The sequence below is a fragment of the Orcinus orca genome, chromosome 5, assembly GCF_937001465.1.
Source record: "Orcinus orca chromosome 5, mOrcOrc1.1, whole genome shotgun sequence".
Classification (NCBI taxonomy): Eukaryota; Metazoa; Chordata; class Mammalia; order Artiodactyla; family Delphinidae; genus Orcinus; species Orcinus orca.
The window spans coordinates 76,535,427-76,559,396 of record NC_064563.1 but is presented as its reverse complement, the minus strand read 5'-3'; the positions used below and the strand labels follow the sequence as shown (position 1 = coordinate 76,559,396).

The following is a 23,970-nucleotide window of genomic DNA, read 5'->3' as shown; positions in this document are numbered from 1 at the left end:
AGCTCCAAAGAACTGGAAAAACACTGACCTGCATAATAAAATTAAAACATCCATTCATCCATCCATTTATCCTTCCTTCTATCCAAACAACATTTGCTGAGTCCCCATAGTGTGAGATACTGTATTAGACCTTGGAGAAGCAGTAGTAAGAGATAGTGCCTTAGCACAGGGTCAGGCACCAGGCAGGTGTTTGACAAATAGTATAGAGAATGAGGAAAAAGAAGCCCGAGGATCTGAGGCTGGATACAACAAGAATAATTCTAAGACTAAAACGAAAAAGGGGATCAAGAATGCAGGTGGAGTAGGCAGGGATAAAACGTTCCCTCAGGTAGTTTCTCTTCAAGGAAGACATTTTGTTGACCTCATCTTTTGCCAAGATCTGTTGCCAACTCACTTCCTGGGTTCCTACAACTCTATTTCTCTTCACTTGACAAAGTGGGGTCAAATTAGTTAGGGCTATTTTGCTTTAAAGTAACAGAAGCTTAATTTGTGAATTAAAATATAAAATAAAACCAGAGTGGGGGAGAACTTTTTTTGGAGGGAGGCTTGGGAAACTCTTAAAACTTAATAATGAGAAAACAAACATCTCAATTTAAAAAGGGCAAATACCGGAATAGACACTTCACCAGAGAAGACATACAGATGGCAAATAAGCACATGAAAAGATGCTCAAAATCAGTAGTCATTAGGGAAATGGAAATTAAAACCACAATGAAATACCACACCTACTGAGATGTCTACAATTAAAAAGACTGACTAGACCAAGTATTGACAAAGATATATCAATAGAACAAGTGGAGCTCTCATACACTTCTAGGGGCAAGTGAAAATGATACCGTGACTTTGAAAAATGGTTTGGCAGCTTCCTACGAAGTTAAACGCACATCTACCACATAACCCAACTGTTAGGCATTTACACTAGAGAAATAAAACATACGCCTATATATAGACTTTTCACATCAATGTTCATAACAGTTTTGCTTGTAATGTCCAAAACTGTAAACCACCCAAATTTTCATCAACAGAGGAATGGATAAACAAATTGAGGTATATCCATGGACTGGAATACTACTTGGCAATAAAAAGGAATTAATTATTGATACACATGCATGAATATCAAAATAATTATGCTGAGCAAAGGAAGCCAGATACCTCCTGAAAAGAGCATGATCTCATTTATATAAAAGTCTAGAAAATGAAAACTGATCTATCATGATGGATAGCTGATCAGTGGTTACCTTGGGATGGGTTGAGGGGGCATGTAGGGCAGGAGAAAGGGATTACCAGGGGCCATGAGGAAACTTTTGGGGGGTAAAGGATGCATTTATTGTGGTGATGGTTTTAGGTTATACACTTCTTATTTATTTATTTATTTACTTACTTATTTATTTATATATGGCTGCGTTGGGTCCTCGTTGCTGTGTGCAGGCTTTCTCTAGTTGAGGCAAGTGGGGGCTACTCTTAGTTGCGGTGCACAGGCTTCTCATTGCGGTGGCTACTCTTGTTGCAGAGCACAGGCTCTAGGCACGTGGGCTTCAGTAGTTGTGGCACGCGGGCTCAGTAGTTGTGGCTTGCAGGCTCTAGAGTGCAGGCTTAGCAGTTGTGGCGCACGGGCTTAGCTGCTCCGTGGCATGTGGGATCCTCCCAGACCAGGGATCAAACCCGTGTCCTCTGCACTGGCAGGCAGATTCTCAACCACTGTGCCACCAGGGAAGCTCCCTCAGGTTATATACTTTTGTGAAAACATAAAATCGCACAATTTCAATACATGCAGCTTATTGTACGTTGATTATACTTCAGTAAAGCTTTTTCTTTTTCCTTTAAAGCTAACAAACAAGGAATTTCTCTTAAAAGTAAACCTGCAGTTACCATACCCAGCAATTTCACTCTTGGGCATTTAGGCCAGAAAAATGAAAACTTATGTTTACACAAAAAAACTGTAGGAGTGTTCACAGAAGCTTTATTCATATTAGTAAAAACAAAAAAACAAAAAAAACTGGAAACAATACAAATATTCTTTAATGGGTGAATGGCTAAACAAATTCTGGTACATTCCTACAATGGCGTACTACTCAGCAATAAAAAGGAACAAATTATTGATACATGCAACAGCTTGGAGGATCTGAAGTCTATTATCTTAGTGATGAAAGGCAATCTGCAAAGGTTACACAATGTATGATTCCACTTACAATCATCCTCAAATTACGAAACTATAGAGATGCAGAGCAGATTCGTGGTTGCCCAGGGCCAGGGATGGGTCAAGGAGGTGTGACCCTAAGAGGTTGCATAAGGGAGCGCCTTTGTGGTGATGGAACTGTTCTGTATCCTGATTGTTCTGGTGGTTACATAATTTATGTGCGGTCAAATTGCATAGAAATACACACACACATTCATACACAACAGATGAGTGCATGTGAAAACTGAATGAGGTCTGTAGTCTACCTAACGTCAATTTCTTGGTTTTGATATTGTACCAAAGTCATATAAGATGTCACTATTGGGAGATGTTAATAGCTCATAACTCTATGAGCTATTTTTGCAACTTCCTGTGATCTATAATGATTTCAAAATAAAAAGTTTACAAACACGCATAATGGACAATAAAAAAAAACCTCTTCAGGAGATGGCAGTTTGGGCTGGTAAGGTGAATGCTCTCTAAGACATACTTGCCCCCCAAAGCTCTACCTAAATGCTTTTAATTAAGCAGCCAGTATGAGACACAGAACAAAGGAATTCCTATTCCTCCTCATTTTAAACAGAGACAAAACCCCCAAAATGTTGAACAAGCCTATGAACAAGTAGTCTTGATTGGTCGTATTTCTTCAAAGCAGGAGGCACAAGAATGTGAGTTTATAGAGGGCAGGGCCAGTGTCTTTATGATTCTAGCACCTAGTCCAGGGCTTGGCTCATAGGACAAGCCCAGAAAAGGCTTTTGGAAGGAAGGAAGATAGGGAGGGAGGGAAAAAGAAAGGGAAGGAAAGGGAAGAGACCTCCGGTAGAATTTGAACCATCTTCTCTTTTGTGTCAGTTCAGAAAGGTCGTGTTAGTTAATGACAGACCAGTGTACAGGACCCATTCCACATATGGGGAGGAGTGTGGACAAGGAAGGATAAGGTCCACTGTGTGGACCTCCTCATCCTTAGAACGTGAAAATCATAACTCCTGATGGACTTCCCTTTCATCAGGGGTCAGGGTGCCCTGTATAGATGAGGCTGCATCTAAATAGGCTAGAGCCAGGCTGGGAATGGGAGGGTCTGAAAGAGTCACTGAATCAGTCTGTAGTGGAAGACTTTAAGGATGAATATGAACTGAGGTCTTGACAGAGAGCTCAGATTCAGCCAAAGATGAACGAATTCCAAACCCAGTTCAGAAGTCCGGAGTGAATCCCAAGGGGAACCTATAATTAGGAGTCAGATGGCGCAGGACTGACACAATCAGAGACAAGCATGGATGTCTAAGCAGGGGCTGGGGTGGGGGCATTCCTTGCCCTCATCTGTCCTGGGGCCCACCTGATGACAGAGTTACAGACACAGCCAGAACTGATGACTTCATTGTGACTTATTTCATAAAGGAGTTACCGGGATATGAAGCTTTCTAGAATATCTTGAACTCCTCAAAATGTTAGGAAAATAGTTCATATTTATTCAGATTCTCAGGGTTCTTTTCTCAACATTATCATGAAGATTCTGTAATTCAGCTTTTGTAGATTGTCTGGGTTCAATGTCATATAACCAAATTGTCCCCTTGTTCTAGTTCATACAACCTTCTCCCCCTGGATTCCAAGGTTTTGTGTTTTCAAAAGGGTCAGGCTGTTTGGGGCCTGTTTGCACTTCATTATTTGCTTATACTGCCTCCCCCTATACTTATGTGACTTCAAATTCCACATTTTCTCTTACAATCCTTTACACTATGGCATAGCTACTCAAGTTTACAGGGCTCAAGGATATGGATTTAGCAGAAATATGGATAGCTTGTTTTATTAAGAAATACACTGAACATAATACCGTGGGGCTACATTTTCCCTCGTGACAGCTCTGGACTTACATTTCTCATCCATCTTCTTAACCTTTCACATCATTTCCTGAAGCCATTTCATCTTCCTTCTAAAATGCCAACCTAAAAATAAGTAATCACACTGAAAAGGATCCAGATGGAAACAAAAACATGGACACACTCATTCGGTACGCAAAACATTTTCTATATTTGTCAGTAGACAAGTTTGCTTCTCATCTTCATGTTTGCCTCATTACAGGGGTGCATGAGAGATTAAAAGAAATGTTTTGGACCATTGGAACAAAATTCATTCTACATGGCTTTTGACTTCAGGTGGTAATAGTTTATTTGGGCACTGTAAAAGCCTAAGAAAATCCTCTGGAAATAAATATGACTAATTTATATTTTTTTATTTAATCAAACTAAGACTTCAGATTATTGTATGCATTCTTAAGAAGTATATTTTTGTTTCTATCAGTTGGGGAAAGAAGGCTGTGTCAGGCTCAGAACTTGGCAAATCCTGTCGTTTTTCTTGGTGTAGGAATATGGAACACTTTGTAAGGCATGTTTTTAGCTTCTTAGACACAATTACGACATGAGAGTCATGAAAACCAGAGGAATGCTGTAGATTACATGTAAAGTCATAAATGTAAAATAGACTAATCAGAATCCCCAGTGAGCTATTATTTTTCAAATGTTCTCATTTTATTCTCTTTTCAGAAGAAAGAAGAGCAACAAACACACTTTTATCAGAGGGGATTTTGTAACTTTTTTTTCAAAGGAATCTTCCCGTGTCAGTACACATTCATCTAAAACACTATGTTTTCTGTATCTACAGTCTTGTTCAATGGCAACTGGCGTTCAGAATGAGAAAGCTGAGAGGCCACAAGATATTGAATCACCTAAGAAAAAATTAACATTCATCGTCAAAGTAAACAATCTTTCGACACCATATCAGAACAATTTTCAGAATAAAGAGTTGAAACAGAAAGTGTTTACTGAATAACTATCTTTCAGCCAGGAGAGGCCTTGTTCCCTAGGCAGGGTGATGAATCTTTGTGAGATTGTATTAAAGAGTTATAAATTTTAGGACCAAGTTAACGATCTAAGCCACGGAAGTCTGCAAATTATTCCCCCACAACTTGAAAAAACATTAGCCCTTAAATTGTGTGGCTTTAGAAAATGGCCCACGTGTGCGACTTAGACTTTCTATCGTTAAGTTTAACTCTATGTGAATTGTCAGTCATGATCTGATTATCTTTTAGGCTCCAAAAATGCTGTTAAATTTCAAAGTACAGGTGCTGCAAAGGCAACCCAATGGTTGGTATGCACAGTTCCCTGAAAAAGATGTCGAGCCTCAAAACCAAGGGAGCACATTTTAAAATATTTTCAAGGCGACAAAAGTATAGCCACTCTATGCTGCACACTTACACATCCAAATCCCACCATGTAGGTCCTGTGTAGACACAGCCCTGGCCCAAACCTGGATGTGGTCTCTCCCCTTTCAAACTCTCTGAAACGTGAAAGTACTAGCTTGTGATTCCAGGGTATCTGTTCATTCCCTGGCCAGGAACTTGATTTTTCTTGTGACATGCACTAAATTGTACTCTGTACATGCTTCATCTCCCCTACTAGATTATAAACTTTTCGAGTGCAAGGACCGTCTCTGTTTTATCTTCTTTGACATAACATAGATGAACATGGTAAATTATAAATTACTCTCGCAGGTCTAACTTTCTATTCTTGTGGCATTCTTTGCATCTATTAGTATGTTACACATCATAGGTGCCTAAGAAAGATTTGCTGACTGACTGACATACTGAATAAGTGAACGCCTTCAATTATTTCCAGAATTATTACCAGAATTCCACATGGTATCTAGTAAAGAAAGGCCCAGCAAACAGAAGGTCAGCTCTCTAAAGGGCATTTGTTGGAATGGAGCCTGGCAGGCTGACCTGCCACACTCAGTTCACAGACCATCAGACACCATTGCCACCACCAATCCTTCCAGTTCACACTACAGGATTTGGTTGCACCCTGTAGCATACTGGCAAGGGGTCCTCAGGGACATGTGGCTGTCTGACCCCATGCTAAAAAGGTATTTCAGGACTGGTGAGTGCAGAGGTTGCCAAAAAACCACCTCCACCCTTCGGATGTGCAAATAGCAAGCATTAGCACAACTCTCTCCCTCTAGAAGCAAGGGAAACTAAAACCAACCAAACCCACGTGAGGGTCTAATTAAAAGAAACCAAACCAGGCACTTTGCTTTGTTGCCCTTTCTATGCCAAATGTCTAGGACTGAATCCGTGCAGAAAACTGTCCCGTTTTCCAAATGCTTCCAAATTTTGCAAGGCTTTCTAGACTTTTTATCAATTGTAATCTGTCCTGGAACAGAGACGTCATCTTTAGGGGAGAAAGCACCACCTCATTTGAGTAGTATATGTGGGAAAACTCTCAATAAATCACTTTCTCATTACTAAATACTTCTCCTGTTTTAAAATCCAGAAAGGAAAAAATTAAGAAGGAAAAAGCTGAGATTTCAGAATGGTCACTTTCTGTGTTGAATTGGTAATCTAGAGGCCCACTGGCCACCTCCTCATCCTTCATCCTTAGCCAACCACAGGTGAAGTCAGGAGCACCCAGCTTCTCTGACGTTTGCTATGCCTCCCTTAGAACATTTACCAACTGCTGTATTTTTTTCCACAGAGTCTCACTATTCGCTATAAATACTAAAAGAACAGGCCCCTTGTTCTCAGGCAAGAAAACACAGAAGCTTCATTTGTTGACTATTTGTAGCCACTATGCATTTTGTGTGCTTTATAGCTTCTTGAATGATTGTTTAATTGTGAATATATTGGCATGTGATTTGAGGTCAGCTGTTTGTTCCCTGGGTGGTACAGTCAATCCATAATCCTGAAAGGGAGAAATCTCATTAAAGTTCAAGCTTCAGATTCTAGGCTATCAACATATAATCTCTAGCTCTTCAAATCCTATACGTCTCATGAAAACTTTCTCAAACTGTTTAAACTTCCTTGGATATAGTTTTTGAGGTACGCGGGCCTCTCACTGTTGTGGCCTCTCCCGTTGCGGAGCACAGGCTCCGGACGCGCAGGCTCAGCGGCCATGGCTCAGGGGCGCAGCCGCTCCGCGGCATGTGGGATCTTCCCAGACCAGGGCACGAACCCGTGTCCCCTGCATCCGCAGGCGGACTCTCAACCACTGCGCCACCTGGGAAGCCCAATTTTCCTTGGATATAGTTTTAAAGCAGTTTCCCTTTTCTTCATTGCTCTAAAAAAAATGCAGATTGGCAAACAGAAAAGAAGATTGGTTCCAATTTCTCCACCCAAAGATACAATTAATATTTCGATACATAGTCTTCTCAGCTGGTTGACAGAGTTCTTTGAACTAGCACCAAAACAAACTCAAAATAAGCTTCACCAGGGCTTTAAGTGTTGCCACATTCTTCAAAATCTTTTTTTAAAGCCAAAACCACATAAAGTAAGATTTTCTTTAACGTTTTCAGTTTGCCACCAGTATACAGCTCAAGTGGGCCTTCAGTCTCTGGGTAAACGGTGTTTTTAAGAAAAAGGTGGATTTCTGCTGTTTCAAAGCCCATTACAAGAATGACTTAACTGATCACTGATGTCCTGCTCCTCCCAGATTACCTGCCACCCCATCCCAGCACTTCTCAAACACCTGCTCAGGGATCCCTACTTGGGGACCTTTGGCCTCCAATTTTGCCTCTGAGGGGTGAGAGAAGGGTCAAAGGAATAATATTGGAAGCAAATAAAACAATACTATAGTGGTCAACTCTGGAAAATTGGAACACAGGTGTTGGTTGTATTAGTTTCTATATTCTTACAGATATTTTTAAAGTTCTAAGTATCAATAAAACTAAGCAAAAGATATGGTCCTTGTATTCAAGGAGTTCAGGGTCTGGTGCAATGATCAATTACAGGACATACAAGATTTGCAAACACATCATCTGTCTAGAGAGCCTTCTAACAGAGGTTAGTACAAAGTGCTAGACTCTAGCAGCTAGAGGAACATAGAGCAGGGAGCACCCGACCCCTCCTCAGCAATGTCTTCTTAGAGAATGTAGGAAGGCTTCTGTAAGGTGGAAAGCTTGACTTGAGGCTGGGAGGATGAGTAGTTCTCTGTGGTTTCAAGTGTGAGTAAGAGTACGCTGCAGAAATAATGACTTGTGAAATCAGACTCTGAGACCATACTGTGTGCTTGGAGAAGAGGGCATATTTTCAGCACGACTGGGGTTGTTCTGTGTCAGCTGATGAGCTTGGAGAGGTGGGCATTTACTAGGTGGTGAAGAATCCCACATGACAAGTTACCCAGTGGTTGATAAAGAACCAGTGAAGCAAGTGAAGGGCATAATGCAAATTTTGGCAAACTCCTTCGGGGGGCAGCGTGGAAGATAGATGGCAGGGAGGTGGAAGGGAGGCAGAGAAACCAATTAGGAGGCTCCTGCAATGATCTAGGTGAGAGATGATGAAGGTCTATAATAGGCCAATGGCAGAGGGGGAGCAGAGGACAAATGGGAGATGTTTAGAAGATAGAATCCACACTTCATGGAGACAAATTGGATGTGAAGGGAGGGAGAGGACAGAATTGAGAGTGATTGCAGGTCTTCTGACTTGCAGGTGGGTTGGATGATTGCGTAAATTCACTGAGACTGGGTGGAGAAGGAATGGAGAAGGACACATGAGTAAAATTTGCAACATGCTGAGTTTGGGGAACCTGTGATACATCTTGGAGTTGCCCAAGAGACCACGAGGTACAGAGACTTGAGGTGAGTGTAGCAAGTGTGGTCTCTAGGCTAGAAGTAGACTCATCCATGCTGAACCCTGGGGCTGAGGCCATGACTCTGCTGAAAGTGTTCTGGGAAGAATGAGGGAGAGAGAACAGAGGCTGCAACTCTGGGGATGCTCAGCGATTAAGAGGCTGAGGGGGAAGAAGACTCGAAGAGAGTGATGATGTCAGTCAATGTTGCATCTGTTAAGGGAGGAGATCACTTCAAGAAGGAAGGAACAGTCTCTAGGTTAGAGCTGGCAGACAAGCCATGTAAGAGTTGGTGTTGCCAGATAAAATACAGAGTGCCCTATATGATCAACCATGCCAGTAAATAAAGCCAAAACTAATAATAAAAAAAAAGAGCGCCCAATTAAATTGGTATTTCAGATTGAAACAAAGTTTTTTTAGTATAAGTAAATCCTCTACTTTTATTTGCTAAATACAGCAACCCTAGTAAGATAAAGACTAAAATGTGCTTGTCAGTGTGGCAGCTAAAGCAGGGTCAGAGGATGGCAGGGAGCAGAGCAGGAGGAGGCTCAGCGGCAGTGCATGCGAACCAACCTTTCCAGAAATCAGGCTGTGAAGCAATAGGGTCAGGGCGGGGTTAAGACACAGAGGATTCTCCTAAGGGGAGCAGGCACCGTATGCTTCATCCCTAGCCACCCCCACCAGCCAGAAACCACAAGGTTCAAGGCCATGTCTTACCTGTCTTTGTAATCAAAATGCTGATCTGCCCAGACCCTTTCTCTTGTGCATCAGAAACTCAATAAGAGGTTGCTAACTTAAATCCTTAGACTGGGTTTTTCCATACCTGTAGTAAAGAACTAACGTAATCCAGGAGATACCTCACTTTTGCCTCTAGCTGAAAATTATGGCCCAATATCTTTGGGGCAAATATCGTTCATGTTTATCAGAATGACCTGAGAAACTGCCTCAGCTCCCCATGTCTACTTACCAGCAAACGCACTTCTGAGAGGCCAATTGTCCCCTCTCTCTGCCTGCGAATACACAGTAGCAACAGGAGCAGCTGGGAATCTCTTAATTGCCTTGTGCTTGTCAAGATGATGCAACTTTCCAGGTGAGTGAAACAGACTCCGAATATCTGGCTGAGGGGAAAACAAAATAAAACAAATCTTGCACCAAACCAGAAGAGTAAGTTTCTCAAGAGGCTTTCTGAGGCCAGTGGGAAACTTCAGTATCCTTCAGCTCGAGCTGACGTCCGCTGCACCGCGTGGCTCACACACTGCCTTTCCTCCTTTACACAGCTAAGTGAAATCCACTCACCCTGTCGGAGGAATAAACCAAACACAAAAACAAACCTATTAAAGGGCCGCTCAGCCCTGCCTTAAGTGATCGGAAGCAAGCAAGCAAATGCACAGGTGCTTCCCAAGACAGGTCTTTGCCATTTCTGCTCCTAACGCACCGTTGAGTCAACACTGGAGATGCCCTGGACTCTGCTCGGGAGGGAGGAAGGAGGCCCTGGCGCTGAAGTGAGGGCTCTGGGGCTTTGCACCTGCTCTGGCACAGAAAGGAGGCCCCAGGATATGTCTGGAGGGGACAGGGTCTGGGGGTGCTTTCTGTTGGTGGAACGAAAAAGAAAAATGGCTTAATGGAAAAGCTTGGATTTTGAGGTTGGATTAGACCTGGGTTCAATCCCTTACTCTAGTTTTGTAGTACTGGGGTCTATAACATGGTAGTTAAGAGCTAAGCTTTAGAGTTGGACACTTTTGGATTTAATTTCTAGTACTACAAGTGGAACGACGGTAACACTTTTCAAAATACCTTCCTTATGTATTCTTCTTGCAGTCATTCTGCCTTTATGGCTCTAAGAAAGAGAATAAGATGGACGGCACCGCAAGAAGGAGGAGGATGCGACATAGGCACCATGCCTGTCAAACAGTTGGAGGGAAAGGAACAAGGAGGCAAGGAGTGGGAGGCAGAAAGGAAAGGAAGAAGTGCCCAGAAGGTGAGGATTAGAAACCGTCAGTTCAGTTGAGGAAGATTCCAGAGCAAAAGGCTGTGCTCCTCTTCCTGCCTAAGAGACTCTGGGAGGAGACTGCCTTAGAGGATCCCACACTGACCAGGGGTCAGCTCACAGCGCAGGCCTGAGGCAGGACTGCCCCCCAGCTTGGTGCTTCCCAGCCTGAGCCAGAAGCTCCCGGGGGCCCCCAGTGGGGAATGCAAAAGGTCACCAAGAGCTGAGGCCAGCAGGCCCGCCACAGGGGGAAGTGACCCAAAGCAGAGTCTGTGAGGAGGAGTGCCCACACCGCAAGGGACTGCTGTATTGGTGAGAGCCGGGGTGCCGCTGAGCCAGCAGCAGGGAGGAGAGAGGGAGGGGAAGTCCATCGTGTCAGCCGGGCCAGAGAACAGGCCACATGCTTGTGCGGCATGGACTTTGGCTGCAGGTGTGAATAGGGCCCTGTGAGCAGGCATAGTAGGGACTTAGGGCGGTGAGAACCTACAGAAGCGAACAAGGACCAGCCTTCTCAAGGGGCAGAGGGGAAGAGCAATAGCCTGGAGAGGGAGAGATAGCCTGGGAAGAAGTTTGAGCCTTGAATTATTTAAATACTTGTTCAAAAGAAACTGAGAAAACTGGGAAAAAATAAACACAAAAAAATAACATCTCAAAAAAAAAAATCTCTTTTACTCCCATTCTTCCTCAAAAAAACCACCCTGAGATCTTTGACTTGACAAATTTTGATACTGTTTTCCCGCTCCTCAGTGAGATTTGGGGCTCTAGAGGTCAAAATCATCAGTTATGGACAATAAAGGACCCCACCAGGTATGCACATTTGAGGTACAGTGTATAAACTTACAGCACTCCCCTCTACTAGAGGAGCTTTGTAAACTTGGGTTATCTTAACTTCTTTGGGCCTCAGCTTCCTCATCTACAAAATGGGAATACTACTACTTCATAAGTGTTGTTGGGTGTATTAAATGAAATGATGCATGTGAAGCACTGTACAGTACTCAGCACATAATTGTGCGTGTTCATGGTTATATAACATTATTACTTAGCTTCCAGCAGCTTCATTTTCTACCGCTGTAAACTGGGATTGCAATATTCATCTCACACAATAGGTTTGCAAATAGCATTACTTTCCGTTTCTCCTCTATTTCCTTTTCTAAAGAGCTACCGGTTATCTTATCTCGTCTTCTACCTCAAATAAAGACATCTCTATTCATTTATTCAATCAAGACTGTTTTCTGGGTTTCGTGCAGATCACTCTCGTGAGGGTTTCTGAGATGATACATGTACAGTACTTATCATTCATGGTCTGCTGGTTGAGGGGGCAATATTTTTACATCTTTATCGTAGAAGGGAAAAATGATGAGTGGATAGCAAAAGCACTGCAGTAATTCAGAGGAGGCAGTGTTGATTTCTAGTTAGAAGTCAGGGAATGCTTCCTGCATAACCTGGAATTTGAACCAGACCTTGAAGAATGACAAATACTTAGGCAAGTGAAGACTCGGGAGGGCACAAGGATGTGTGTTGAGATGGGTGGGTAGTTCTGTGTGACCAGTTCAGACAAGATGAAAGGTTGGGGAAAAGATAGGCTGGAGAGCTGGGTACAGGCCTGATATGATGAGCCCACGATGCTATTAAGCTAACAGTCGTCAACTTTTCACTTTCTCATATTTCATGAAAGGAAGGAGAAGGAGAAGGAACTAAAATGTATTGAGCTCCAGATACACGTGAGCCACTGCACAGGGACTATTCTATGTATAGTATCTCTAAACCTCATGGCCATGCTGGAACGTAGGTATTCACAGAGGAGGACACTGAGGTTCAGGGAGGTTAAGTAACTTACCTAAGATAACACAGCTAGACAGTAATCCACTGAGAATAAAATCTGGGCTTGCCTGATCCAAAACTAGTGCTATGAGACAAGGCCTTTAGGCCTTACCTGTTCTACCTGTTTCCTTGTGAAAGCATCACTTCTTTCCAGCTCCTGCGTTTAAGGAAGTGCTGTCACCAATAAATTAGCAGTCAGGGTGAGCTGGAAGCATTCTGAGGGACTGAATCCCAATGGGGCGATGTTTTTGATTCCAGGATTCAGGGTCATGGAAAACTGCCAGAAGGATATGGGTCTTCTCCTCCTGCAACGGCCCCATGAGTGTCCTGGCAATTTGAGCCACCTAAGGAGAGCAGTGTCGGGGATGACTCAGCTTTGGAAGGTAATGGGAGCCTAAATGAGGGACATCCAAGGTACTTTCATCTTCTGTGTATTTGTGCTCCATTTAAGTCCCAGGGGATTACATTTTGAGGTGGATCTTAAGGCAGGATATATGACAGACTAATGTTTATTTGAGAAGGCTCAGAAATATGTGTCTCCCCAGCTGGAACCAACACAGCGAGACCCAGGACAGTTTTGGTTTTGTACCATAAATCTTCTCTCTGGGGAATGAGAAACCAGATCTGACCTTGTGAGCCCTGGGGTAGTGACTGAGGCTCAGAGAGAGAGGTTGACTTCTCCAAGCTCACACAGATGGGAAGAGGCAGAGTCAAGATGAGAGCCCGAGGACTGTGATCCTGGCTTCATTACTGTGCTGCTCACAGGACAATAAACTCACCTAATCAGAGGACTAGAAAACAGTTTTACTGGCCTGTGGCTGGTTTTAAGAGAATCATAGAATTTTTACGATTAGAAGAGACAGTAAAGATCATTTCATCCAATTAACTCATTGTATAGACGAGAACACTGAGGTTCAGAATAGGAAATTGACTCACCCAAGGTCACAACACTTAGTGGTGGGACTTGGCCTAGGTCACAGACACTGCCTGTGGTCAGTGCTCTTTCCACTGATGCTGAATAATATGTTCCACGGACTATTAACCACACCAACTCCCACGCCCCCATCCTGCCCACTCACATGTGGAGAGTCAAGAGGTCATCAATCACTACTTCCATTTAGACAGGCATACCTTTCTAATTTTATGAAGGAGATAAAAACATGTCCTAATTTCAAATCAGCCAGAGAAAGCAATTCCCCAAACATCTGGTACTTTTCTGGCTTGAAAGCCCCTACATTTTTTTCTGGCGTAAGTCTTAGAAAGTCAAAGCAGAGAGTTGGCTCCCATGCTCCAGCTCATTTTTCACGAAGCTCCCCAAATGCTAAACAGATTTCCTGTACCCTCGGTGACAAGAACCTCCTCTCTGGCCAAAATCCTGCCCCACTTTCCCACCCCAGTAATATGCATGGCCTCATAGCCATCTCCTGCAGGGGCAGCCAGCAAGCATCCCAGGCTGTCTCATGCTCTGTAACAGAATGCCTGGAGCCCACCTCTTTCCTAGTCTCCTTTTTCTAGGAGGGGGCCATGACTTGCTCCCAGGAACCCAGGCAGGGGCTGTTTCCCATCACTTCTTGCAATGAGGTATTTCATGGGGCCTGAGAGAGGAAATCAAGTCTCTGCTCCCCCTGGGATTAGTGCCATTCTCTGGTCTGTTCTCCCAGAAGGCCCTTTCTCTAGGTCTGACATAACTTTCTCCTCCAAGAGAGGATCAGCGAGAATCCATTTGTGTTCCTGCCCTGCATTCCAGCAGAATCCCTCGGGCACTGTGGCTGGAAATGATTTGTGTAGGGAAGTTGGCCAGCTTCTCTTTTAATCACTCACATACTCACAGATACAGGGAATCCTGCCACGCTCACCTGGGGGATGGAAGAAACCTTCCTCACTTTGCCAGGGTCTCCCTAAGTGGTGCAATAAACAGTGAGTCTAGTCTCCAGGAAAGGTGTTCTAAACAGCCTCCTTCTCCGAGGGTTAATTGTAAAATCAGTATCTTCGGGAACCCCTCCCCTTTCCTGGGAGCTTCTGCAAAGCAGACACTTCTCAGACAATATCCAAACATCCATTCACCCTGCAGCGCTTCCTGAACACTACTCTGACTGGGGAGGAGGGTAGGGTGGAGCTGGGCCTGGAAGAAAGGGCAAGATTTGCTGAGAACATTTAGGCAGGGGGATGGTAGAAGCCAAGGCCTGGGAGAATGAATGATCGGGTTGGGTGAGGAAGGGGGAGTCAGGGGGCAACTGGAGGGGAACAGAAGTCTTGTTGGGGAGGAGGGAGTGATGACTAGTTAGGGTCCCAACAGGAAACAGAGGGCACACCCAAGATGGGATAATTTGAAAAGGGTTTATTTGCAAACGTGTGGGTGTAGGAGAGCCATAAAGAATAGCCCATTTGTGTCTCTATTTCTGCCTTGCAAACCGGTTCATCTGTACCATTTTTCTAGATTCCACATATATGCGTTAATATACGATTTGTTTTTCTCTTCCTGACTTACTTCATTCTGTATGAGTCTCTAGATTCATCCACGTCTCTACAAATTACCCAGTTTCGTTCCTTTTTATGGCTGAGCAATATTCCATTGTATATATGTACCACATCTTCTTTATCCATTCATCTGTTGATGGGCATTTAGGTTGCTTCCATGACCTGGTTATTGTAAATAGTGCTGCAATGAACACTGGGGTGCATATGTCTTTCTGAATTATGGTTTTCTCTGGGTATATGCCCAGCAGTGGGATTGCTGGGTCATATGGTAATTCTATTTTTAGCTTTTTGAGGAACCTCCATACTGTTCTCCATAGTGGCTGTATCAATTTACATTCCCACCAACAATGCAAGAGGGTTCCCTTTTCTCCACACCCTCTCCAGCGTTTGTTGTTTGTAGATTTTCTGCTGATGCTCATTCTAACCGGTGTGAGGTGATACCTCATTGTAGTTTTGATTTGCATTTCTCTAATAATTAGTGATGTCAGAGAAAAGAATTTTAATATGACAAAGTAACCCTTAAGAAATGAATATATATGTAGAGAACAAACATATGGACACCAAGGGGGGAAGTGGCAGGGGGTGGCGATGATGGGATGAACTGGGAGATTGGGATTGACATATATACACTAACATGTATAAAATAGATAACTAATAAGAACCTGCTGTATAAAAAATAAATTCTTTTGTCTGTCTTAAAAAAAAAAAAAAAAAAAGAATAGCCCAGTAAACCAGGCTCAGTAAGAGCCAAGGCATTACACCTCTAGGCACAGAGAGACTGTGACTAGAACAGAGAGAGAGTGTGCAATAGAACAGCTGCCTTAGAAGAACAGAGGCCTCAGTCAAAGATGCAGCCAGTTCCAGGCAACCTTGCAGGGAGAGGTCCAGGCAGAGGCGGATTTACAATGAAACTGGTCAAGTTCAAGCTGTAGGGTTCAGAGTTGCACAGGCCCCTTCCCAGGCCTGGGAAGGAACCCTAGCAAAGTTCATATGTTCTATGTTTTTATAAATTCAGGGGGGGTAAATTTTGTAAAAGTAAGATATTTTTGATCCTAGTTTCCCTCTGCCACACACATCCTATGTTGGGTGGCTTTGGAGGCGTCATGGGCATTTTTAGGATCTGGTTAAGGAGAAGATGAGTTTGGGTTTGGTGTGATATATTTAAGTTGCTCACAGTCACTCTGTATATATTTAATTCACCGCTAGCTGTCCTCATGAAGGAATGGCTTCCAGGAATACTCTTACCGCCAACTCACCTGATGTCATGACTTGAAGGTACAGAGAGGTCAGTTGTAATAAGAATGTGTCCTTTGGTGCCCAGCATGGATGTATGTGGGTAGTGAAGAGAACAGAGGTTTGTGTGAGGAACCAGGGCTGGTCTGTGGCCCATCATCAGACATAAAATTTTAAGTCTAGAATTCAGTTCTCATTGTCAGTAGTATAACGCAGCACCTGCAACTATAAACACACCATACTATTTCTTTTTAAATGGAATTTCACATATTAGTTCTCAGATTCCTGTGTTTATAGCCTATAGGCATAAAAAAATTTCACATCATATCAAAATTAGCAACTTATTAAGACGAAGAAAGAAAATGCAAATAGAATTAAAGGACCTTGGATTATTCGATAATCTTATTGATGGAGGAGTAAAGCATATGAACTCATTGGCAGAAGATTTACATTTCTTACTGCTTTGATACAAGATCCTGACATCTATGAAGATGTCCTAGATGGGGTTCCCTAGAAATGGCCTATGAAATGGAAAGTTGCATGTAACTTTTTTACCGTGGAGAGCTCTCAGGAGTTCTACTTGTGAGGAAATGAGGATGGCAGGACTGGGAAAAGCCGACCAGAATGTGGCCCCAGCAGATCCTATATTCCAGCAGCTGAGGGATGGCTGCACTGACCCCATGAGGGAATCTGGGCAAAACCACACAGCACCCTCTATAAAAGATAACATAAAACTCATGGTATGCCACCACTATAATGGGGCCCAAAGGCAAGCTGGTTTATAGGTCTGAGCAATTCAAAGAGTATTTAAGATTAATTCCTGAACAAGAAAATTTGAAATGCTCTAAGTCTTAGTTATATATGGAAGAAAATGATAGAGGTCTTCCCAAATGGGACAGCAATCTCAGAATTTGACATGACATTACAAACGATGAGTTGTGAAACTGAAATTGTTCTACGTTACCAATATAAAAAGAATCCAATTCCAATCAAACCCACTAGGGGAAAGAATGGATTATATTTCCGTTCTTTCTCTAGAAAAATTGATTACAAAGTTGTCAGATGAAGAGGCAAAGAGTATGCTGCTGAAAACAGAACAGTATTGCTATTTTTCTGCATTTGGTGATATTTTTGGTTTTTGTGGACCAATAAAATTGCAAGCTTCAGTCTCATAAAGCCAGCATCACACTTAGACCCAGAGGAATAAATACACTGTCATCACCCGCCCACACCACTCAGGTATCCCTCTGGAGCTCCCCAACAGCTGAATCCAACAGAAGCCAGAGGCTATTGTAGGATAGCCCCTGGGGCAGGGAGCAGGATGGAGAAGGGTAGCACGTATTGAAGACACCAGCCACAGCTAAGTATCGTGGAACCAGGTTATGGTAGCCTTAACTGTCAAACTGAGCTTGCATTTTATTCATAGAAAGATGAAATCTGAAAGACATAAACATAAACTCATATGGAAGGAGCATTTAATCTGGAGTTGTAAAACATGCCTGCCACTCACCACTCACCAGCAGCCCACGAAGACAAAGTCCTGAACCCACATACAGGCGGGAGGACGTGTGTGCTCCTTGTCTCCTCTCTGAGGCCTGGGGAGAGTGGGCTCCCAAGCTAGCCGTAGGGGAGGAGCCAGTGGAGAACACCATGAAGGCGAGATGCAGAGCACCGTCACCTTGGACATGACCCCTAATCAGAGGATGTGGTTACTCCTTTCACTATTTAGCAGTTCTTATATCCTGAATGTCCAGTTTATACCCCTCCCTCCTCCATGCTGTAAGCGAGGCCCTCTCTTCTTGTCTCTGCCTCACCCGGTCAGCTCCCAGCTGCAGCTCTGTGCAGCCAGTGCCAGATGCACACACAGAGTCAGATGGGCCACCACCCTTGGAGGGTAGGAGCCCAAGTTTGAGGTGGAAATGCCAGAACCCAATTCCTCTGTTGGCTCCTTTGTAACCTTCCTGGGTAACTGAAGTCCTGGCATCTTTCCCTAGATCTTTCCCTGTTTTGCTGAGATCCCAAGAGATTCCATAATGACCGTCTCCTTTCCTGGTCCCACACCAAGTGCTCTTCTTGACGGATCCTTCCCATGTTTTGTCCTCCACCCAGAAACAAGGACTCCTGAATCTGCTATCTCCAGCCAGCTGGCCTTCCCAAGGTCTTTTTTTTTTTCTTTTAATTTTTATTTGATATCGGAGCATAGTTGATTAACAAGGTTGTGTTATTTTCAGGTACACAGCAAAATGTATTTATTGTTTGCCCCAGACAACCTCTCCCCTCTCCCACCATTAGGCAGTGAAATTCGTTGGCACTCAGGAAGCATTAGATAAATAAATGAACGCTTTTGCCTTGGTTTCCCTTTCTAGCTGTATCATTTACTATTCTCCCCTACTTCCCCTCCCCCCTCAGGCTAGTCAAACTCAAGTGCTTACTGTTATCGCTCATCTCCTCCCAAATTCTCCCCTCATCTCCTCCCAAATTCTCTCCTCATCTGCTCTTGCACATACGGTTCTCCACTGGGCGTCTTCCTATTTCACTTACTGGTTTACACGTCTTATCTCCTCTACCAGACAGAGAATGCCTCCAGGACTCAGCTACGTATGAGTCATTTCTTCTCCCCAGCAGCTACTGACTTACAGTGGGCATTTATGAATGGATTAATGGACGTATCTGCCCTTCAAAGCATGAAGGTCTTTCTTCTTGTTATGGGTTAAGTATATATTTAAATTACACACATGTGATTCATGATGACATTCCTACGGTAAAACACTCAAACAATATAGATAAAACTAAACTTCCCTTTGCTTACCTCCAATCCCAGTTCCCTCCCCATTTATATATCTATGCCATGAAGGTGTAATACAGTTTTGTGGGATTTTTTTACAATAGAGTATATTTTATAAATTATTTTGCAGGCTGCTTCTTTCACATTACAATACGTCAAAAGTATCTTCTCGTCTTTCTATACACAAATGGATTCTCGCTGGTCCTGTCTTGGAGGAGAAAGTTATGTCAGACCTAGAGAAAGGGCCTTCTGGGAGAACAGACCAGAGAATGGCACTAATCCCAGGGGGAGCAGAGACCTGATTTCCTCTCTCAGGCCCCATGAAATACCTCATTGCAAGAAGTGATGGGAAACAGCCCCTGCCTGGGTTCCTGGGAGCAAGTCATGGCCCCCTCCTAGAAAAAGGAGACTAGGAAAGAGGTGGGCTCCAGGCATTCTGTTACAGAGCATGAGACAGCCTGGGATGCTTGCTGGCTGCCCCTGCAGGAGATGGCTATGAGGCCATGCATATTACTGGGGTGGGAAAGTGGGGCAGGATTTTGGCCAGAGAGGAGGTTCTTGTCACCGAGGGTACAGGAAATCTGTTTAGCATTTGGGGAGCTTCGTGAAAAATGAGCTGGAGCATGGGAGCCAACTCTCTGCTTTGACTTTCTAAGATTTATGCCATTGAGCTATTGAGAATACTTCTACTTCCCCCATTTTCTTCTCCTTATCCCAAGAGCCTCTCGGATGCTTTCACTCTGTATGCCCTGCCCCCAACACCTAGGTTTTGCTGAAGTAGCATGGTACTTTTCTTTCTAGATCTCATTAGAATATCCTTTGCAGTATTTCACCTCTATTTTAAGAATTCTTATTCAGCATTACACATTTCCAGTCTATCACTATCCATTTATACTGAACTATATATATGTGTATAAATCTATGCACATGTATACATATAAACAAATGTGTGTGTGTATATATATAGGTAAGCATGTATATATACATGTGTGTATATGTATATATAAGGAAACATGATTTATTGCTCACCCCTGTTTCCTCTCTTCTCTAACCCATTTGATTTTGGTCAGAGTCTTTTCTTTTTTTTTGTGGTACGCGGGCCTCTCACTGTTGTGGCCTCTCCCGTTGTGGAGCACAGGCTCCGGACGCGCAGGCTCAGCAGCCATGGCTCACGGGCCCAGCCGCTCCGCGGCATGTGGGATCTTCCCGGACCAGGGCACGAACCCATGTCCCCTGCATCGGCAGGCAGACTCTCAACTACTGCACCACCAGGGAAGCCCGGTCAGAGTCTTTTTGAAACTATTTTCTTCAGAGAGTGCTATAATTGTTGGATCCTTGCATATCTGTAAAAACAAACAAAACAAAACAAAAAATATATATATATATCTCAACTTCTGTGGGTGAATGTCTTCAAAGTTCATCCATGTTGTAGCATGTGTCAGGACTGCCTTCCTTTTCAAAGTTAAATAATAGTCCATTTGTATGTATATACCACATTTTGTTTGTCTATTCCTCTGTTGATGGACACTAGGGTTGTTTTCACCTGTTGGCTATTGTGAATAACGCCATCACCCAGCTTTAACAATGATCAACTCAGAGGCAATCCTGTTTCATCTGTAACCCCACTGCTTTCCCCTTCCGTATTATTTTGAAGCAAATCTGAATGGGGTATTTTACAAATTATATTTTCTATTTGGTTGAAGATCATTCCCAGGGAGAATCAGAGTCTGGAAACCAACAATATTTCACCTCAAATAAGTTAAATCTGTTTGGCATAAAGATGAAGTGCAGATGAGGTGGGAAAGCTGCCACAGAAATGGTAGATGAGGAAGGAGAAGTAGGTCAGAGAGTGGCTAAGGCTGATCATATGTACTTGAGCTGCTCTCCCTACTGTCACCTCCTTCCCCCTCAAACCTCTACTCCCCACATCCCAGAAGCAGGAAAGACTCCAAAGCTCACAGACCGCTGCAGCCATCCTGGCTTTGGGGACCTCAAAAAAGGCTCTATAAATCTCTGTCCACTTGTCTACGGCCAGGGCATTTTGCTTTGGCAATGCTAGGGCTCAAGTCAAGCTATGCCTTGAGCTCACTGACACTGCCTTGGGAGCCAAGGTCTATTCCTGGAGAAGAGATTAGTGGAAATTCCTCCGGAAGAAATTGGCTGCCTGTGAATGCCAAGAGATGTCACTAGATAAACTACCCAGAAACAAGAGTTCGTATGTTCATTATCACTTTAAAATTATGCTGAGCACCTGAGTATGGTACAATTTAAGTAAATTAACTTGGCCTCTGTTGAGCCATCCTCCAGAGCACAAGGAGGCTCTCTTCTGGAACTCACCTTGGAGGTATGTTGTCCCTTGCCTTTGTTGCCTTGAGAAATGAAAACTTGTGCTAAGGGAACATGGCAGTAGCTGTTGTGGAAGGGCCCGAATTTATCTTCCAAGTGGCCTTGGAGAAGAACACAGTCATTCTCACCCTCCCTTAAAGGTCCCTTTACTGATGGTCCCCAGTTTTCTCTTCCTAACCCCATCAGTATCATAAATATCCCCTTAATATTCCGCAGGGACAGCTCAAACCTGGGATACATTCAAAGGAAATCATTGCAAGCAGAAAATCTTTTGGTCTCTTCCCCCAGGTCAGTAGCCCTGTCCTCTCCTCTCTTTGCTACTCTGCTGGTCTGAGATTTCTCTCCATCCTCAAGAGGAGCATCAGTAAGTGTGGGTTAGCCCAGAGTTTGACATGAACATTGTCCAACAGGAGCTGAAGCATCTGGGGCCTGTTTGTACCTCAGTCAGTAGGCGTGTGTCTTGAGCTGGTAACATGAAGTTGCTCTTGGGTGTCAGAGAGGCAGCATCACGCACTGCAGACTCGGGACATGCATCTACCATGTCTACTCCATTGGGCTTTACCCCATCTTTCTACCATCTCTCTGATAAACATGGACCTATCACTTCTCTTCCCTCAGCCTCTGTTTTTTGGTAAAATCAGGGGATTGAACTGGATGGTCCCCAAGTCCCCTTCTAGCTCTGAGTCTGTGAATAAACTCACAAACCCTGGAAATTAGAAGCACCTCTTTGGCTCCAGGCCCTAACTCCAGAGGCCACCTGGGCCAAAGATCGAGCTGGGAGGGAAGTGGGAGCTCCAGGTGGGGTTTCCCAAGGTGGACTCTTGGAGGTGCTTTGGCATGTATGAAAAAGAGACTGGAGAACACGGAGCAGCAAACGAGCCGATCCAGCCTGGGGTGGGCTGGGGGGGCTACTTGGGTTAGAAAGGCTCATTCCTGACAGCGTTCCTGGAACACCACTGCATCTAGGTGGCTGTGGATCTGAGGCCCAAAGCTGGACTTGGGGCCAAAACAGCAAAGAATCCCTTTTCTTCCTGCACTAAGGCAGCTGCAGAGATCAACCAGGATCTAGGATCAAAAAAGGACTCCAAGATTTAGAACCCAAGGAGGAGCCCGACGGGAGCTGCAATAAGGAATGTCCAGGAGAGGACAATGGAGGCTCCTCACATATTCCAAAGAGGTCTTTGCAAGCTTTAACACACATTGGAATCCCCTTTAGGGCTTGTTGAAACACAGAGTGCTGGTCCCACATCCTAGATTCTGATTCTGTAGGTCTGGGGTGGGGACAGGGAATTTGCATGTCTAACAAGTTCCCAGGGGATGCCAATGCTGCAGGTCTGGGGGCCACTCCTTGAGAATGACTTTATTAAAGAGACAGAGAGGAGACGTCACAGGTGAGTGGCGAAGAGCTCAGCTAGCAGCTCTGCCCTTTACGTGTGCAAGCTACATAGCCTCTTCAAATCTGCTTCTTCATCTGTAGTTTGGGACTGATAATAAGTGAGGAGTGGAGAGGAGATACACCTAAATAACTCGGAAAAGTTTCTGGCACAAAGTGAATGCTCTGCAACTGTTAGCTCTCTGTGCCTCTCAGCATGGTGATTGATGAATGCAAAGCCTCCAGCAATGTGGAAAGTGGTCAGTAGTGGTTGTTTTATACATATTATTAGGCTTGTGCTCAGGCACAAGTAAAAGAAACCAACTAGAGTGGCTTGAATAATTATTTTAGCTTTCCAGACTCTGTGGTAGAGATGGCAAGAAAAAGGAGGGGATCTCTCCCTCCTGTCAGAGGAGCCCAGCGGTGAGCAGTCCAGGGCAGGAGTGGCACCGCTTCAGGGACCTCTCAGAACCCAGGTTCCTACCACCTCCCTGCCTGACTTGTTTTTGTCCTCATGGTTGCAGAATGGCTGCTGTACCTCCAGTCCTCATTCCAGGAAGGAAGTGGGGCTACGTGAAGGACACCAAGGCAAACACTTTCTCCTTGTGATGTTTGCCTTTATATTCTCAAAGGGAAGTCCTCCCAGGGACTTCTGCCAACATCTCACTGGCCTCATCTCATTCGGCTAGGGATGACCATCTCACGTGGCCATGCTTAGCTGCCGAGGAGGCTGGGAAGTTAAGTATTTTAGTTTTTCTGACTCTATGGTAGAGATGGCAAGAAGAAAAGAGGTTGAAGTGGGTGTTGAGAGAGCCACTCAAGGTATCTGCAATTTGATTGTTCAAAGCTATGAAAACGATGGCCAGTTCAGTGAGCCATGGGAGTATGAAGCCCACAATTCATCCTATGCCCTTAATTGACTCTGTGTGTGTGTGTGTGTGTGTGTGTGAGAGAGAGAGAGAGAGAGAGAGAGAGAGAGAGAGAGAGAGAGAGAGAGATTTTGCTATTTCTTTTAGAAAACTTATGTCGCGGCCTTCCCTGGTGGCGCAATGGTTGAGAGTCCGCCTGCCGATGCAGGGGACATGGGTTCGTGCCCCGGTCCGGGAAGATCCCACATGCCGCGGAGCGGCTGGGCCCGTGAGCCATGGCCGCTGAGCCTGC

The 23,970-nt window shown here is 44.2% G+C and overlaps 1 long non-coding RNA gene across 6 annotated transcripts in view; it reads right to left on the bottom strand.

Annotated features, from left to right (window-relative positions):
• Nucleotides 1–1,938: 1,938 nt before the first annotated feature.
• Nucleotides 1,939–23,970, bottom strand: part of LOC117196202 (uncharacterized) — a 128,389-nt gene continuing 106,357 nt past the window's right edge. For all 6 annotated transcript variants that reach the window (XR_007477339.1, XR_007477341.1, XR_007477338.1 and 3 more), the window contains 3 exons: nucleotides 20,121–20,434; nucleotides 9,755–10,084; nucleotides 1,939–7,281 (listed from right to left, as the gene is read on the bottom strand). This is a non-coding gene — a long non-coding RNA (uncharacterized LOC117196202). The remainder of the gene's footprint in view (nucleotides 7,282–9,754; nucleotides 10,085–20,120; nucleotides 20,435–23,970) is intronic.